At 38.0% G+C, this 8174-nt stretch overlaps 1 pseudogene; it reads right to left on the reverse strand.

Annotated features, from left to right (window-relative positions):
* Window positions 1–3043: 3043 nt before the first annotated feature.
* On the reverse strand, window positions 3044–5570 carry LOC100968834 (mitochondrial protein C2orf69-like; annotated as a pseudogene).
* Between the last annotated feature and the right edge of the window lie 2604 nt (window positions 5571–8174).

Genomic DNA, 8174 nt, shown 5'->3' on the forward strand with positions numbered 1-8174 from the left:
GGAAGGTGACTCATTTCTGGACCCAACTCATAGTCATGTGAATGTCTCTCATGCCTGGTCCCAGGTAGTGGAGGAAGAGATGTTGATTCTTGTATCTAGGCTTACTGCAACAGATAAGATCCTGGGCTTCCCACTTTTACAGATGTCTCAGAGAATTACAACACTCATGCATATTGAATAATGCCCTAAGGTGGTACAGAGAGTGTGAAAAGAGTGCCCAGCTCAAAATTTTGATTGTGACTCTTATATGCACACACAGCCCACAGTTAGGATTAAATGTGAAGAGAACCCACTCAGGAGGTCCTGGATCTCACTTACAGAAATAGTTTACAGTTGGAATTGTGACTATCATATCTGGATACATCCACAAATGGGATGGTGGCTCATTTCTGAACCCAACTCACAGGGATACTGATGACTCTCATACCTGGACGCAGCAAATAGGACAGGTGTTGACTCTTATGCCTGAACTTAGGGCAACATGTAGGATCATGGGTTTATACCATCATGAAGGTCCCAGAGAAGGTTTCATTGTCATGCAGACCTTATAGAGCCCTTAAGTGGCACAGGGGTTGTCTTATAAAGACCCAGCACATTGGTGATATTGTGACTCTTCTATGCACACACAACATACAGTGAGGAATGTCATCTTCCCATATGGACATAGTCCATTGTTGAGATTCTGAATATCACATCCAGATCAGTTGAAAGTTGACATTGTGACTCTCATATGTGGATCCAGATCACAGGTTGAATGGTGACTTTTATACCAAAACTTAGCACACCTGTGAGGCAGTGACTGCTCTAATTAGACAGTGTTTGCAGGTGAGGTTGGAGCTTTTATGCATGAATTCTGTTGACTATTGAGATTGTGATTTGTGTACTTTAACACAGTTCACAGAAAGTGTTGTCTCTTATACCCTGAGCCAGAAAATGTGTGGGACTGTGAATCTCATCCCTAGACCTTCCTGCAAGTGTGACTTTGACACATAATTATTTTCTCATCACCTGATTGACTTTACTCCCTTGCATGAGCCCTGCCAACAGTTGGGATTGTGACATATACCTGACCCAAACACCTAGGGGATGTGACTGTCCTGCCTGGTTCCCACCCACAAGGGGCATTGTAATGTATCTCCTGGCCCATCACCTGGGTGATGAGACTCTACTTTCCTGCCTGTGCCCTGCCTCCAGTAACAGAAATCTGGGAATATTACCTATGTAGTATGACTCTCCTCTCATGACTGGGTCCTGTTAACAGGGGGAGATGGTGACATATTGCTGGGCCCAGCACCTAGGTGATGTGACTCTTTTGACTGCATTCTGCCTACGGTGGGCATTGTGACATATCACTGAGCCTAGCATAATGGTGATGTGACTTTCCTGTGTGGGTCCTGCCCATAGAAGGATATTGACATTTCCCTGCACCAGCATTCAGGTGATGTGACTTTTCTCCCTGGTTCTGCTCACAGGTGGGATTGTGACATATACCTAGGCCCAGGCAACAGTCTGGCCTAGGTATAGTTGATGATGCCTTTCTTACATGGTGCCTTTCTTACATGATGTGTTTCCGTGAATATGATAGAAGAAACTTTGACTAACAACTAGGATTAGGGCAACAACTAAGGCCTCTGGTCTACTAATTGTAAAAATGTCACAGAAGATTATGACCTTCACATGTATGTTATAAAGCCCTTGGGGTGTATAGAGAGTTACATAACAGGGGCCAGCAAAAAGTGAGCTTGTAACTCTCATAGACACATGTAGCCAACAATTAGGATTGTCACCTTCATACATGGACAGGGTCCACTAGTGAGATTCTAAATCACACAAAAATGCAGTTCAGAGTTGAAATTGTGACGGTCATATGTGGGTCTGGCCTCTGGCTGGATGATATTTAAACTTTCCCTTGTAACTTTTCTTACAGCAATGTAATTTTGCATTTTGGCCAAGAATAACTTTTTTTTTCCCCAGACAAAGTCATCATCATGGAGAAACGTTGATTTAGATATATGGAATCTGTTTCCTTTTTAACAGAGCATGAACAAATTGAGCATTACATATTTATCTTGCCTAAGTTGTTCCCTTTAAAAAAGGCTAATACAGTGAAAAATGTGAAATTTTCTCTGTAGTACATTTTTATCCAAAATTTATAAATATGCTCAATTTAAAACGATTTTCCAAAACAACTGGTTTTTGGGCAAGATTCAAGAAGCCCCAGAATGTCTTATCCAAAATAATAAACTAAAGACTGTCAATTAAAAATTAGCGATAGTATCTAGGTGGAATTTGTTTTCTTTGTTTTAGAGATGAGGTCTCATTATGTTGCCTAGGCTGGAGTGCAGTAGCTGGTCATAAACACAATCATGGTGCATTACAGCCTGGACTCAAAGGATCCTCCTGCTTTAGCCTCCTGAGTAGCTGGGATTAAAGGAATATGTCACCACACCTGGCTATGTTTTTAAAAACCACTTTTACACTATTGCAAATTTTTGGACATTGGGAAACAAATGTATTTTGACTCTCTAAAAAAAGTACTTGGTGGCATATTAAAGAATGAGTCATTGAGTTTACAAAACACAAGAGGCAGGGTACAGTTATTCCAAAATGATAGAAAACAACATTGTGCCTGTGCTTTTGTTTGAAGAGGAGTAAAATGTTTCCACTCAAGTTTTAAGTGACAGAATAGCTAATTACTGTTAAAATGTCACCAAAATTAGTAAAGAAACAATTTTAGTTACCTATTACAAGAACTATGTTATAACTTTCTTTTTTAAGGGTCTTATAGTTCCTCACTATTATCACAAACCACCGTGTTAGATTTCAAAGTACCTAATTTTAACCCAATCCTAATTAAAAACTGCTCACATTCACAAGCAAGAAATGCTATTGCACATTACACTCATATTGGAGGAATGTGTGCTTCCCCCCATACCCCCAAACTGACAATGCATCTATCAATTACATTCCATTATCTGAATTTAAAATACTGAAAAGTGCTTATGCTCTTCCACTGAACAAGTACATTAATATACTTGTAGTCTCAAAATACTTCATGATCTCTGAAGTGATTCTCTATGGAGGGAGCTTCCTTTGTGAAATGAACTCAGCTAGTCACCTGCATACCAATATCCCTAAGTATCGAAACAAATTTATTTTGCTCTTTTCCAAATCAAGATCCCATTGGATCATGTACTTAGTACAGTGTTACATGGGTTTGAACAATAATCCCCGTTTGTGCAAATTCTTTCAAGACTTATGGGGAAGTAACCCAAGTATTGCTTCCTCCGGAATGACCACCATCCAGCCAATACATTGTTCTTACGCTTTTAATGAAAGCATCCATGTTCTTGTCTTTCTTGGCTTCTTTCAATTAAAAAAGAAATTGATTCAAAACAACACAACCTTTACTGAATCCCGTAAAGTAAAAGATGTATCATTTAGTGATGGTGGATAAAAACTCATGGCTGACTCATCAGATTTTTTACAGGTCCTCTCTTTTTCTCCCTGGAAACGATTTGTAGTATGAAAAGAACCGCACTACAATTAGATGCTGTGGAGTCCTTTTTCCAATCATTCAAATTTTTCTTTGATTAAACTATTATGACTTAAAAGCCTTAACTAATAACATATCAAACTGCTTAAAAGCTCCAGAGTCAGTATTGTGTTCTGGGGAACCAAACACGTTACTTTTCACAAAACTATTATGGCAGCTGAATTTGTGCAAATGCATTCAGGAGCACTTTTATCACCCAAATATAGCTATTGGGGAACCGGTGGGCTAAAATAGTGGCAACATTTTCTAGACTCCAATTTTCCCATTGGTAATTTGCAGGATGACGAGTCATAATTTCACGGTAATCCTGCACATTCCCGGGGAAAGAGAGGACGTGGCGGCTGCGGCTCTTCCTTCACCCACTCCCCGGAGATGTCCCGCCGCTCCAGTCCCGCCTTGGTCGCCGCCAGCAGGAGCAACTCCGTGCTGCGCGGCCCATCGGCTCCGGGGATGGCGAACAGCCACAGGCTCTGAGGCGGCGCCTGGCGACGGATTGGGAGCATCGTGCACCGCCGCTGCTGCTGGTTTCATGGTTCTGTCCTGAGAGCAGGACAAGGCATCTCCAATTCCAACGTGAGGCAGCAGGAGCAGCAGCCGCCGCGACCGCAAAGACCCGAGCTGTTTGGAGGTGGAGGGTAGGGAGTCCTGAGGTTGGGACTGCTGCAGGACGCCCAACTGTCGGGGCCACGGCCGGGCCAGAAGCCAGTGCGGGGCAACCACTTCAGAGGCCGATGTCAGCGCGCAGCGCTGGATTTCATTATTTGTGTGGTTAAATCTCATTCCATTGTGTGTATACACCATATTTGCTTTATCCATTTATTCCTTGATGGACACTAAGATTGATTCCATATCTTGGCTATTGTCAATAGAGCTATGATAAACATGGAAGTGCAGATATCTCTTCAATATATTGATTTTATTTCCTTTTGATATATACTCAATAGTGGAATTTCTGGAGTATATGGTAATTCTATTTTTAGGTTTTTGTTGTTTTGTTTTTTGTTGTTTTGTTTTGAGAAACCTTCATAGTTTTCCAAGAGGTTTCTAAATAAATAAATAAATAAATCTAAAAATGTACCAAATTTACATTCACACCAATAGTGTTTAAGTGTTCCCTTTTCTCCACATCCTCATCAAACCTTGTTATCTTTTGTCTTCTTGATAATGGCCATTCTAAATAGGGTGAGGTACTATCTCATGTGATTTTGGATTGCATTTTCCAGATGATTAGTGATGTCGATTATTTCTTTGTGTCTTCTTTCGAAAAACGTCTGTTCAGGTCTTTTGCTCACTCTTTAGTTGGGTTTTTTGATTTTTATTGTTGTTGAGTTGAGTCCCTTATATATTTTGGATATTAACTCCTTGTCAGAGGCACATATTTTCTATTATTTTATAGGTTATAGGTTGTCTTATCACTCTGTTAATAGATATGTATGCTGTCCAGAAGCTTTTAATATTTTATTTATATTAATTTTTCTGTTTTCTGACTTGATACAAAGGTAAGAGTTTTCCCTCAGCTTCATATGTTGTGTGTCTTCTATCTCACTGCTTTTAAGAATTTTTCTTCTCTTTGGTGTCATGTAGTTTGATCATTATTCTTTTTTTTTTCTCTAGACGGAGTCTTGCTCTGTTGTCCAGGCTGGAGTGCAGTGGCACGACCTCAGCTCACTGCAACCTCCACCTCCCAGGTTCAAGCAATTCTCCTGCCTCAGTAACTGAGATTACAGGCGCATGGCACCACCCCTGGCTAATTTTTGTATTTTTAGTAAAGATGGGGTAATAGAACACCAGAATTTATTCTCCCTGTCTAACTGTAACTTTGTAACTTTGACAAACCTCTCCCCATTTCTTCACCCCTTCATGCTCCCTAGCCTCTGGTAACCACCATTCTACTCTCTACTCCTGTGAGATCAACTTTTATAGATGTCACATGAGTGGTACCATGTGGTCTTTTTTCAATCTGTGACTGGCATATTTCACTTAACATAATGTCCTCTAGGTTCATCCATGTTGACATAAATACAGAAGTTCATTCTGTTTTATTATTGAACATTATTCCTGTGTGTGTGTGCCTGCATGCGTGTGTGTATGCATACATGCGTGTGTGTGTGCATACGTGTGTGTGTGTAACATTTACTTCATTCATCTGTAGATGGGCACTTATACACGGTTGATGAGAATGTAAATTGGTACAACCCTTAGGGAAAACAGCATGGAGGTTTTTCAAGAAATTATAAATAAAACTACCATATATGTTACCCAGCAATCTCATCACTGGGTATATATCAAGAGGAAATAAAATCAGTATGTCAAAAAGATAATTGCACTCATGTTTATTGAAGCAGTATTCATAATAACCAAAACTATCATTTAAGTATTTCTTATCTTTTTTGACACCTTACACTCTAAACTTTTATAGGATTCATGTCTTGTTTCCAATTTCTGAAGCTTATGAGTCACCGATTCCTTGAATATTGCCTTCCTGTTTATATAGTATAGTAAAACCATTAATTGTTTTTCATTTCTTCTCATCTAATCTTCATATATAAATAATTTGTATTTTGTATTAATTTGCCTTCTAAAAAGTACAAAACCACATTAATTGTGCTCAGCATTTCAGTTTACTAGTTCTCTCATCAGCTCAGTCTATTTTAATGTGTAATTTGTATGCTATCCATTAAACTTTTTTTTACTACAGTTTCAATACTTTACTTTCCATTTGCCTCTTTTCTAAATATGACTTGACAAGCTCATAAGTTTTTTCCACATTATTTTGGTTTCTTGTTTTTTTCATTATATTGGCAAGCACTTAAATATAAATATCATATCTGAGTTTTATGTGCCATATATATTATCTAATGCTTCATACTAGTAGCTTATCTCCTTTGTGCAACATAATTTATAATTTAATTCTCACACATGAAAGACAGCACACTCCAGATGACAGCAGGCAATTTATCTATGTTTATTCCATTTGCCTTGTCAGAAGCTGAACAACCCACATAGATTTGACATCCTTGTGATCAAATGCATCTGAATGGAGCAATGGCCTCTTAGGTTAATGCTTCTCTGTATCATTACCTTTATCTACTTCTGATCCTGAGAAGTTTCCATAATTTTATTTCAACTATATTAAGCATTTTGTGAATTCTTGTAACTTCTTGGTGATTTTAGTTATCTTTATTAAGTTTTTATAGCATGTTATTTTCCTGAAAAGCAGAAATATCAACAGTTGCATACATAAGTAAAATATTTTACATAGGTATTCTATGGCATAGATCACCATCTCATGAGAAATTCCAAGTTTCTTCATTTGAAATACTGCTCTTTTCAATAGACCACGTGGTAATAATTTGTAGAATGTGATTGCTTTTTTACCATTAGAAAATTAATTATGTGTTATGCTATGCACAAATTTCTGGAATACTTCACTGCAGTAAATGGTATATGGTAAGAATTTTTTTTAACATAAAACTAATATGGATAAAATTATTTATCTGAACTCAAATCTTTTGGCTTCAATTGCTATTCTACCTCATTAGCACTTCCCTAACTCCATAAAAGTTATCATTTGAATTCTTTGTTTAATTCAGAATTTATTGAAAACATTTTTAATGTAATAATGTTTTTATTGCAACTGAGGACATTTTCAATAAATATCTTAAACTTGAGGCTCTGGCTAAGTATTCCTTTTGTACTAGAAATCAGATTTCTCTGGTGCAATTCCATTGCCTGCAATAATATTTATGAAAACTACAAACACCAGCACACTATATCAATACTATACTCAGTTGTTCATATCTAAAAAATCTTATTAGCTATGATACAAACCAAATATAAATGCTGAATGTGTAGTACAAATAAACAGATTCTTCACAGAAGAAAACAATAACAGACCGATTTTCTACAATATGTCACCTGTTAATTAGTTCATCAAAAATATTATTTAGGCCATTTCGAGTACATGAGGTTCTTTTTTGTTCTGAGACAGAGTTTTCCTCTTGTTGCCCAGGCGGGAGTGCAATGGCACAATCTCAGCTCACTGCAACCTCCGCCTCTCAGGTTCAAGCGATTCTCCTGTCTCAGCCTCCTGAGTAGCTGGGATTACAACATGCCATGCCACAACATCCAGCTAATTTTTGTATTTTTAGTAGAGACAGGGTTTCATCATATTGGTCAGGCTGGTCTTGAACTCCTGGCCTCAGGTGATCCCCCTGCCTTGGCCTCCCAAAGTGCTGGGATTACAGGTGTGAGCCACTGTGCCCAGGCAAGAGGTTCTTTTATCCAGGTTCTAAATGGCATAAAAAGGATGCATATAGTCAGATTTATTTTTATAAACTTTTGATGTTTCTTTTGCTGTCTTCCTGTGAATACATGGAGACAAAAACTAATGTACATTTAAGTCATTAGTGGTCATTAGTTTTGCTTATATGGCTTTTTGCTTATAGGGATGTTGTAAATGACAAGATAAAACCATGAAGTTTGATAAACTCATCTGTGCCCTGTAAACTTTAGTCCACTTACTGTATTACTTGATTCAGTCACTATTTATCAGTTTAAAAAATGGTTTTGAAAAGCTGTAAAGCAAGCTTTTTTACACATTTCTGAATCGGGAAGG

Source organism: Pan paniscus, chromosome 18, assembly GCF_029289425.2.
Source record: "Pan paniscus chromosome 18, NHGRI_mPanPan1-v2.0_pri, whole genome shotgun sequence".
Lineage (NCBI taxonomy): Eukaryota > Metazoa > Chordata > Mammalia > Primates > Hominidae > Pan > Pan paniscus.